The sequence below is a fragment of the Molossus molossus genome, unplaced genomic scaffold (assembly GCF_014108415.1).
Source record: "Molossus molossus isolate mMolMol1 unplaced genomic scaffold, mMolMol1.p scaffold_m16_p_1, whole genome shotgun sequence".
NCBI lineage: Eukaryota > Metazoa > Chordata > Mammalia > Chiroptera > Molossidae > Molossus > Molossus molossus.
In genome coordinates this window covers 234,092,611-234,101,333 of record NW_023425344.1, presented here as the reverse complement: position 1 = coordinate 234,101,333, position 8,723 = coordinate 234,092,611, and the positions used below count along the sequence as shown (strand labels likewise).

General features: G+C 38.6%; 1 pseudogene; it reads right to left on the bottom strand.

Moving 5' to 3' along the window:
• Window positions 1–2,751: 2,751 nt before the first annotated feature.
• Window positions 2,752–3,627, bottom strand: LOC118641587 (annotated as a pseudogene).
• Between the last annotated feature and the right edge of the window lie 5,096 nt (window positions 3,628–8,723).

Genomic DNA, 8,723 nt, shown 5'->3' with positions numbered 1-8,723 from the left:
CCAAGCTGGAAAAACAATGATGTATATAAAGAGTATTTAGTGCTTTATTTCCAGAATACCCTTGTGTTCGTGGCAAATAAAGAGATTTCTTCCTACAGTAATCAATGTCTTTAGTGGAACACTTTTGACTTGAAAATGCAGATGTTGACCTTCTACTAACTCAGCCCCAACTGGCCTGTGGTAGGCTGTCCTATCATTACAAAAGCAACTGGTTGTAAAAACAGGTCTCCATCTCCATGGGAGAATTTATTACTCCAATAAAAGGAAAGGCCCCAAGGTTCAACAACTTCACTTTACTGAAGAAAGAGAAAGTAAAGCTTAGGGATTTTTCTGTTATTATATGAGTAGGTCATTGGAGCAAATGTAGGCGGAGGTGGTGAATAACTGAAGATATTAATGGTAGTTCAGCCTGAAGGGGAAAAGAGGGGATGACATAGGGGTTGCTGAAATAAAAATGAATCTCATTTGGGAAAGTGAAAGCAGGAAGTAATTTGAGTCTATTACTCTATAGGATCTTAGCTACAATTTCTACTGCTCCAGTAAATCACGTATTGAAACTGCCTCTTTGGCAGTGTGTTAGTGTCCTATGGCTGCTGAAACAAATTACCACAAACTGAGTGGTTTATCACAGTGCACATTTATTATCTCACAGTCCTGGATGTCAGAATTCCAAAATGGGTTTTACTGGGCTAACGCAAGGTGTTGGCCAGGGTGTGTTCCTTCTGGAGACTCTAGAAGGGAATCCATACCCTGACTTTTCTAGTTTCTAGAGACTGTCTGCATTCGTCGGCTCGTGTCCCTTTCTCCACCTTCAAAGTTGACAATGGTCAGTATTGCCGTGTTCATATCGAATACTGAGACACTAATGAGCCTGTCTCCCTCTTTCACATAGAGCGATCATTTTCATTACATTGGGCTAACCTAGATAATATAAAATAATCTCCCCACTTCAAGCACCTTAATTAATCACATCTTCAAAGTCTCTTTTGTCATATAAGGTAACATATTCACAGGTTTCTTGGATTAGAGCACGGGTATCTTTGGGGGCCATTATTATGTATACCACAGAGGAGTAAAATCTTTTTGGATTTTTACTTGAAGGTATGTATTTCACAGCAAACAGGTTGATGAGGAGTTGAGTATCATGAGACTTTGCTGGTATGAATTATCATTTTAAAGTATATCTGTGCTTTTTCTGCTGTGGGTCACATTAGCAGAAATAAAGATGGTCATTAGTATTTAGACAATAGTAGTTTTACTTACTCAAAGGGCAAGAGAGAAGCCACTTCAGTTGTTTTGTAGATTTTAAGGCTATTGAAAAATCACCAAGACTAATATCTTATTATACCCATAAACTATATTTCACAAAAGGATGCACAAGAAGACATGAGTAGTGGAAAGGGTAACATTGACCTGGTTTCATTTACTACTATCATCACTCTTCACACACAAAAAAGGGGTGGGGGTGGAGGCCGAAGAAGCAAAACTATAAGAAGAGAAACAAAGTGAAAATATGTGCATTGTTGAAAGGAGGCAGAACACTGGTGAAATCATTGAAGCATCGCATCATCTACATCATCTACATGGAGCAAGGGTCTCTGGATGCATAGGCTAGAGCAGCGTGTGTCCAATAGAAAACAGGATAACAGGACCACAGATGGATGCTTAGTGGGGTGGGGAGGGAGAGAGCAGGTGGCAGTGAAATAGTGGTGGGAAATTCATGAATGTGTCTCTTAAAATAGAATACCAAGTGCAGTTTCATGCCCTCAGCATTTTTTAAAGTAATAGATAAAATAACCAGTGATGATGATCCTTCAGTCAGTGGATATGTCCAGGCTCTTGACTTGCAGAGTGTATTATCCAAGCAATCAGGTGAGAATTGGGAGAATCAGGAGCACACGTAATGAGAGAAGACTGGAGTATGATGGAGAAAGAAACTTAGAAGAGAGGGACATACTCGTTTTGTGAATTTGGGATGTAAAAAAAACAACGTTGGTACAAAAGAAGTACAGTGGCAACATGAAAAGGATGTTGCTGTTAATAACATCATAAAAGTACATGAAAGCAGGCGAATGAACATTTCCAAAGGCAGCCTGATACTACTGACAGCCCAGATCTTTCCACGGAGGGCTCCGTTTCTGAAGTAGGAACAGTTAAAACACTCAGTGTAGATTATTCTGCTGGATTGGAGTGCGCTGGGAAAGTAGACCAAAAACAGAGGGGGAAAGTGACATAATAGAAACATTATCTGGCATAAAAGAAAAACAAAACAATTTTTTTGGCTCCCCAAGGCCCAGGAGCAGCAGAAGAAAGTGGAGTAAGAGAGAAAAAAAATGTTTTTGTTCTTTATAAAATTGAAGGGACTTGAACATGCTTTTGTCTGACAAACTGTGTTAGTATAATAATATAAATGTGCCCAGACTCCAATTCCACAAAAGGGAAGAAAATGCATTTATCCCAATTAGAATCCATAGCTGTGTTGAGCAATAAGAAAACCCTGGAAGATGAAGCCAGGGACCTGAGCTCATCACTGTAATTAACAATTCAGGTGTTTGCATCACAAACTTTTTTTTTTTTTGTCTTTATTGACTTTATTTTAGTTTTTGTACACAAAGAAAAATCATGTTCCTATCCATCATGAACAAAAACTTAAAAAGGCAGAACTAGAAGACATGGGTCCTTCACCAAAGCAAAGCTGTGCTAAAGGTTCCAAATATTTCAGTTTTTAAAATAAATATTGTCCTTTTCCGATGTCTACTTCCATGTCTTCAGAGTGTCACAGGAAACTGAAGCTATCATGAATTACAATTTTGTTTAGAGTCCCAGCTCACTGCGTTTGGTAACTTGCCATACCATATCCAGCTTGGTTAGGAGGAGGTATTACAGGGGGAGGAGCTTGTCCCTGGGGAGGCTGAACACCAAATCCACCCATCCAAGCAGCAGAAGGTGATTGATCTACTCCAAATCCTTGCTGATTCCATGGTTGCCCATACACTCCGTAAGGCGGTACTTGCCGCCCATTTGCCATATACTGTCCATACTGTTGTGGGTTTCCATAAACTTGACCCCACTGACTATAGTCGACCTGTTGGGAGTTTTTAGTCATATCAGGAGATTCTTTACCCCAATAGCATTTCACATGTCCTTCAATCGTAGTACCTACCATTCACCGAAACAATAGCATGGGCTGCACTTTCATGGGTTGAAATCTGACAAATGAATAGCCCTTTTCTGGAAAAACTCTTATTTCCATGATTTGTCCAAATGGTGAGAATGTCTGTCTCATAAGCTGATCTGTTAACCCAGAAGCAATTCCTCCACTGTACACAGTACAATTTTTTGGACTTGACTGGTTTACTACATCTCAAATCTCGACTGCTTAGAGTTGTTTTCTTGTGTACTTTTAGGTGCAGGTGGTTTACGTGTCGCCCAATTGGTTCTGATTTGGCGACCACCCAACCACTGACCTCCCATATGCACAATTGCATTTTCTGCATCCAGTTCGTTATAAAAAGATACAAAACCATAGCCTTTGGATTTTCCAGTTGCCATATCTTTAACTACTCGGGCATCCGATATTTTACCAAAGGGGACAAATGCTGATTTGATATCTTCTGTTGTAATTTCTGGGTTCTCTGTTCTGTTCCACTGGTCTATATGCCTGTTCTTGTGCCAGAACCAGGCTGTTTTGATTACAGTGGCTTTGTAGTATAACCTGAAACCTGGTAATGTAATCCCTCCAACTTTGTTCTTCTTTTGCAAGATTGCTGTGGCTATTCGAGGTCTTTTTTGGTTCCACATAAACTTTTGAAGTATTTGTTCTAGTTCTGTGAAGTAAGTCATTGGTATTTCGATGGGGATTGCATTGAATCTATAGATTGCTTTGGGTAATATGGACATTTTAATGATGTTAATTCTTCCAATCCATGAACAAGGTATGTGCTTCTACTTTTTTATATCTTCCTCTATTTCTTTTTTCAATGACCTGTAGTTTTCTGTGAATAGGTCCTTTATTTCTTTGGTTAAGTTTATTCCTAAGTATCTTAATTTTTTTGGCGCAATGGTAAATGGAATTGTTTTTTGTTTTTGTTTTTTTCCATCAGTAGATGAATGGATAGAAAAGCTGTGATACATATACACAATGGAGTACTATGCAGCTGTAAGAAAGAAAGATCTCTTATCCTTTGAGATGGCATGGAAGGACCTGGAAAGTGTTATCCTAAGTGAAACAAGCCAAACAGAGAAAGACAAGTATCATATGATCTCACTTATATGTGGAATATAATGAACATAACAGTCTGAGAAATGGGGTAGTCCCAGAGACGTGGAAGTGGGGTATAGACTGACAATCTCCAGAAGAGGGAGTGGTGGGGGAGAGATAAACCACAGAATTTATATGCATTTATGCATGAACAATGGACATGGACAACAAAGCTGGGGACTGGGTGAGAAGGGGGGGGAGGAAGGGAGAGGGGAATCAGTGTGGAGGGGGAGAAACATCTAACAAAACTATGCAGCGGTAAGAAAGAAAGATCTCTTATCCTTTGAGACGACATGGAGGGACCTGGAAAGTATTATCCCAAGTGAAATAAGCCAAGCAGAAAAAGACAAATACCACATGATCTCACTTATATACGAAATATAATGAACATAACAGCCTGAGGAATACAGTAGACCCAGAAACATGGAAGTAGGGCACAGACTGACATCCCTCATAAGAGGGGGTTGGGGGGGGTGGGAAGAGATAAACCACAGAACTTATATGCATGTATGCATGACCAATGGACATGGACAACTAAGCCGGGGATGGGGTGGGGGTGGGATGGGGAGGGGGGTGCCAATGGGGTAAAAAAGGTAAAATATCTGTAACAAAAAAAATTTTTAAAAAAATTAAAAATAGCCCTGGCCGGTTTGGCTCAGCGGTTAGAGTGTCGACCTGCGGTCCTGAGAGACCCGGGTTCGGTCCCGCTAAGGGCGCGTACCTCGGTTGCAGTTTGTCCCCGGCCCTGGTCGGTTGTGTGGGTGGCAGCCACTTGATGTGTTCCTTTCACATCGATGTTTCTCTCTCTCTGTGTTCCTCTCTCTCCCTCCCACTCTACCTGAACAAAAAATGGAAAAATGTCCTCGGGTGAGGATAAAAAAAAAAAGAATAGGTAAAAAAAAAAAATTAAAAATAAAAAAATAATTAATTAATTAAAAACAATAAATAAATAATCTAGTGTTTTTTTTCATAGAATTGCCTGCATATTTACAAATATGATATATATACACAAATATTTAGGATAATTTAATGCATATACATGCCATTCTTCTTCCATTTTATTTAACACTATGTATTAAATATATTTTTATCTCCCTCTTTGTCATAAACTTTTGTATAGTATTCCACAGTACCATAATCCATGTAACTATTCCCCTGTTGATCAATATTATTTAGGTTTTCTAATATTTTGTTATTATACAAAAAATGCTTGCCATTAATGTCCCTTTGAAAGTGGTTCTCAACCTTCCTAATGCCACGATCCTTTAGTACAATTCTTCATGTTGGGTGACCCCCAATCATAAAATTATTTTTATTTCTACTTCATAATTGTAATTTTGCTACTGTTATGTCTTAGGTGACCCCTGTGAAAGGATCATTCGACCCCCAAAGGGGTCGCTACACACAGGTTGAGAAACACACACACACACACAATTTCTTTGCAGGGCAAATTGTAAGAAGTAGAAGTAGAGTTGTTATGTTAAAGGGTAATTGTGTTTCTTTTCCCTAAAAAAAAAGAAAAAAACAAAAAAAAGTTTCTTAAATTACTGTTCAAAAATAACTGTAGCAGTTTGCATTTCTGCCAGAAAAGAACGAGATACCTGCCCACCCACGTCCTTACGAGCACTGAAGATCATCCACGGTTTAAAACTTTCAAATATGATGGGTAAAAAAATGACAAATTACTGGAGTTTAAATTTGCAATTACAAAATTATTAAATGAGGTTTAGCATCTTTTCAAATGTTCATTGACAATTTGCATTTTGTTTTCTGGAAATAATTTGCTTTACTTTTTACTGATTTTTCTGCAAGGTTACTTGTATTCTTTTCATTAACTGTGAAGGTCTTAGTCTATTCCAACCGAGATAACAAAGTACTATGGACTGGGTAGCTTATAAACAATAAAAATTTATTTTTCACAGTTCTGGAGGCTGGTAGTTCAAGAGGAGGGTGCCAACCTGGTCCAGCGAGGACCCTCTTCCAGGTCACAGACCATTGTACCTTTCCGTGGTGGGAGGGTGAGCCAGCTCTCTGGAGCCTCTTTTATAAGAGCACAAATTTCATTCATAAGTGCTCCACCTTCATGACATAATCACCTCCCAAAGGGCCCACTTCCTAATACCAACCCCTTGGGCATTAAGTTTATTTTAAATCTTATTTATTTTTCATTATAACTGACATACAGTATTATATTAGTTTTTAGTGTACAATGTAGGGATTCAATATTTATATAGTCTATGAGGTGATCACCACAATAAGTCTAGTAACCATCTATTTTCAACAGACAAATTTGGGGGAACAGAAGCATTTACCTTAGTGGAGAAGTATCTTAATGTATCATCGAAATAAAATACTTGCCTGATGTTTGTTACAATTATTTTATTCATTGATATTCCCTTCCATTCTTAGCTTTGCTTGCTATTCTTTGAATCAGCACTGTCTACTGTATTTCATTGAATATTTTCTCAGCATCCATTAATTAATCTTATGGGCTTTCTCATTTAAGGTTACCATTATAACAATCTTTTCTGAGATAAACATTCTATTCTGGTCATTATTGATAAAAAAAAATTGGCCATGCTAGACACAGTGGCAAAAAACAACAACAACAACAAGCATCTTATTATATTTATGAATTCTATAGGCTGAAAGTCTGGGCAAATCCTTTGATCCTTATGGCATTAGCTGAGTGGTACTTAGCTGGCAGAAGGTTTCACTCCATGTCTAATGTCTACGGGGATCATAGGAAGGCTGAACTTAGTATCATAGGCTGGTGTACCCACATGTGATCTCTCGATTATAACAGTATCAACAGTGTTGGGATTTCTTGCATGTCCGGGGCTTCCACCAGAGAAAATATCCCAAGAGTAGTAGGAGGTGCTTGCCTTTTTATGACTTATCCCTGAAAGTAATGCAGCTTCACTTTGACCACACTGTGTGAATCACAACAGTCACAAGCTCTCACTTCTGCACTTCTTCACTCAAGGAGGGGGACATCCAACCCAACGCTTGGATGGAAGTGGTGTCCCAGGACATGCAGACGTTTTTAAAACTGCCATAGTATCTGATATAACTTTACTTCGCTATTAGATTCATTTTGCTTGTACTTCCTAAAATAGTTTTCATCAATGTCCCTTTGTAATAGCTCTTTAGCTTCTCATCTTGGGGCTTTATGAGAATAAAAACTGCTGAAGGCCCAGCAACAGGACCATGATCGGAGGCCATAAGCCCCGGCTGACCATGGCCGTTGCCTCTTTTCCTCCAGGAGCGAGGACGGTTTTGACGTGCCTCCATCATCCCCATCTGTGCGGAAGCTGCAGCATCTCCAGCACTCAGACTGACCTGCCGCCTCACAGATGTTCTGAGCACCACAGTAGCTGCTAGAATTTACAAGTGGAGGACTTTCATTAATGAGAGATGGGAGCTGGAAAAGACTGGCAAGATACATGCATTACTCTTTCTGCCCGTGAAGGACCGTTCCCAGACATAGTAGTTTCATCAGGCCAGTCTACAGACATCCACTGCAAACAAGAAACCAGCAGTACTGTTTGGGGTTTTCTTGATAAGTGTGGCAAGTTAATAGCATGCCACCTCGAATTTCCCTTCTCTCCATTTCTCCTCCCTTTTCCTTTTACCTTTGCTTCCCTGGTATTGTATACCTAACCAAGCATTAGCACGTGAGTTTTGGCTTAGGCTTTTATTTCCAGAAAATTCAAACTGAGACACAGGACTATACTACCATTACCAAAAGAAAAAAAGAGTAGTTTTTTTTATTTTTATTTTTTTATTTGCTCTGGAATAGATTACATAAAATAGAAATAGCTTATCCATAATTTAATGTTTTGAGGGAGGTCAGTGATTGGTCTTATCACATTTTAAATTTCTTCTTTATATACTTTTAAAACTTGTCCTGAGAATTTCGATAAGCAACTAGTTACCTGATAAATACATTTCTTTTGATAAACTCTGGGAAAAAGAAAAACAAACAATGACTAATATTTATCTAGTCTCCATCATAAATCAGTATTATCAGGTGGGACAAGTCAACTAATTAATATGGGTTTCAGTTCATTCATCAGTAAAAGGAGAAATTTAGACTAGAAAATTATTCTTTTTCTCCTGCCTTGAAAATCATTGATGCTGTATGACACAAGAGAGCTGAACTTTTTATGCCAACATTTAACCGTGTCAGTAAACTGGAAAAAGTTAACTCATTTGTCAGGTGCTTAATTTAATCCAAAGAAAATGTAAAATTGTAGCAGATGTGGTTATCAACCAGAGGAGACACTGCCTTCCTAGGAGACTTTATCAGAATCCTCACCATGAGAGAATGACAATATCCTTCATGTGCAACCCTCCCCTATTGAGATCACTGGCAGAGGGAGACAGCATGACCATTGACAGTCTCCTTGGAGATGTTTTTATAATGAAAATGCATTTGGAAACAATTATTTATTAATGA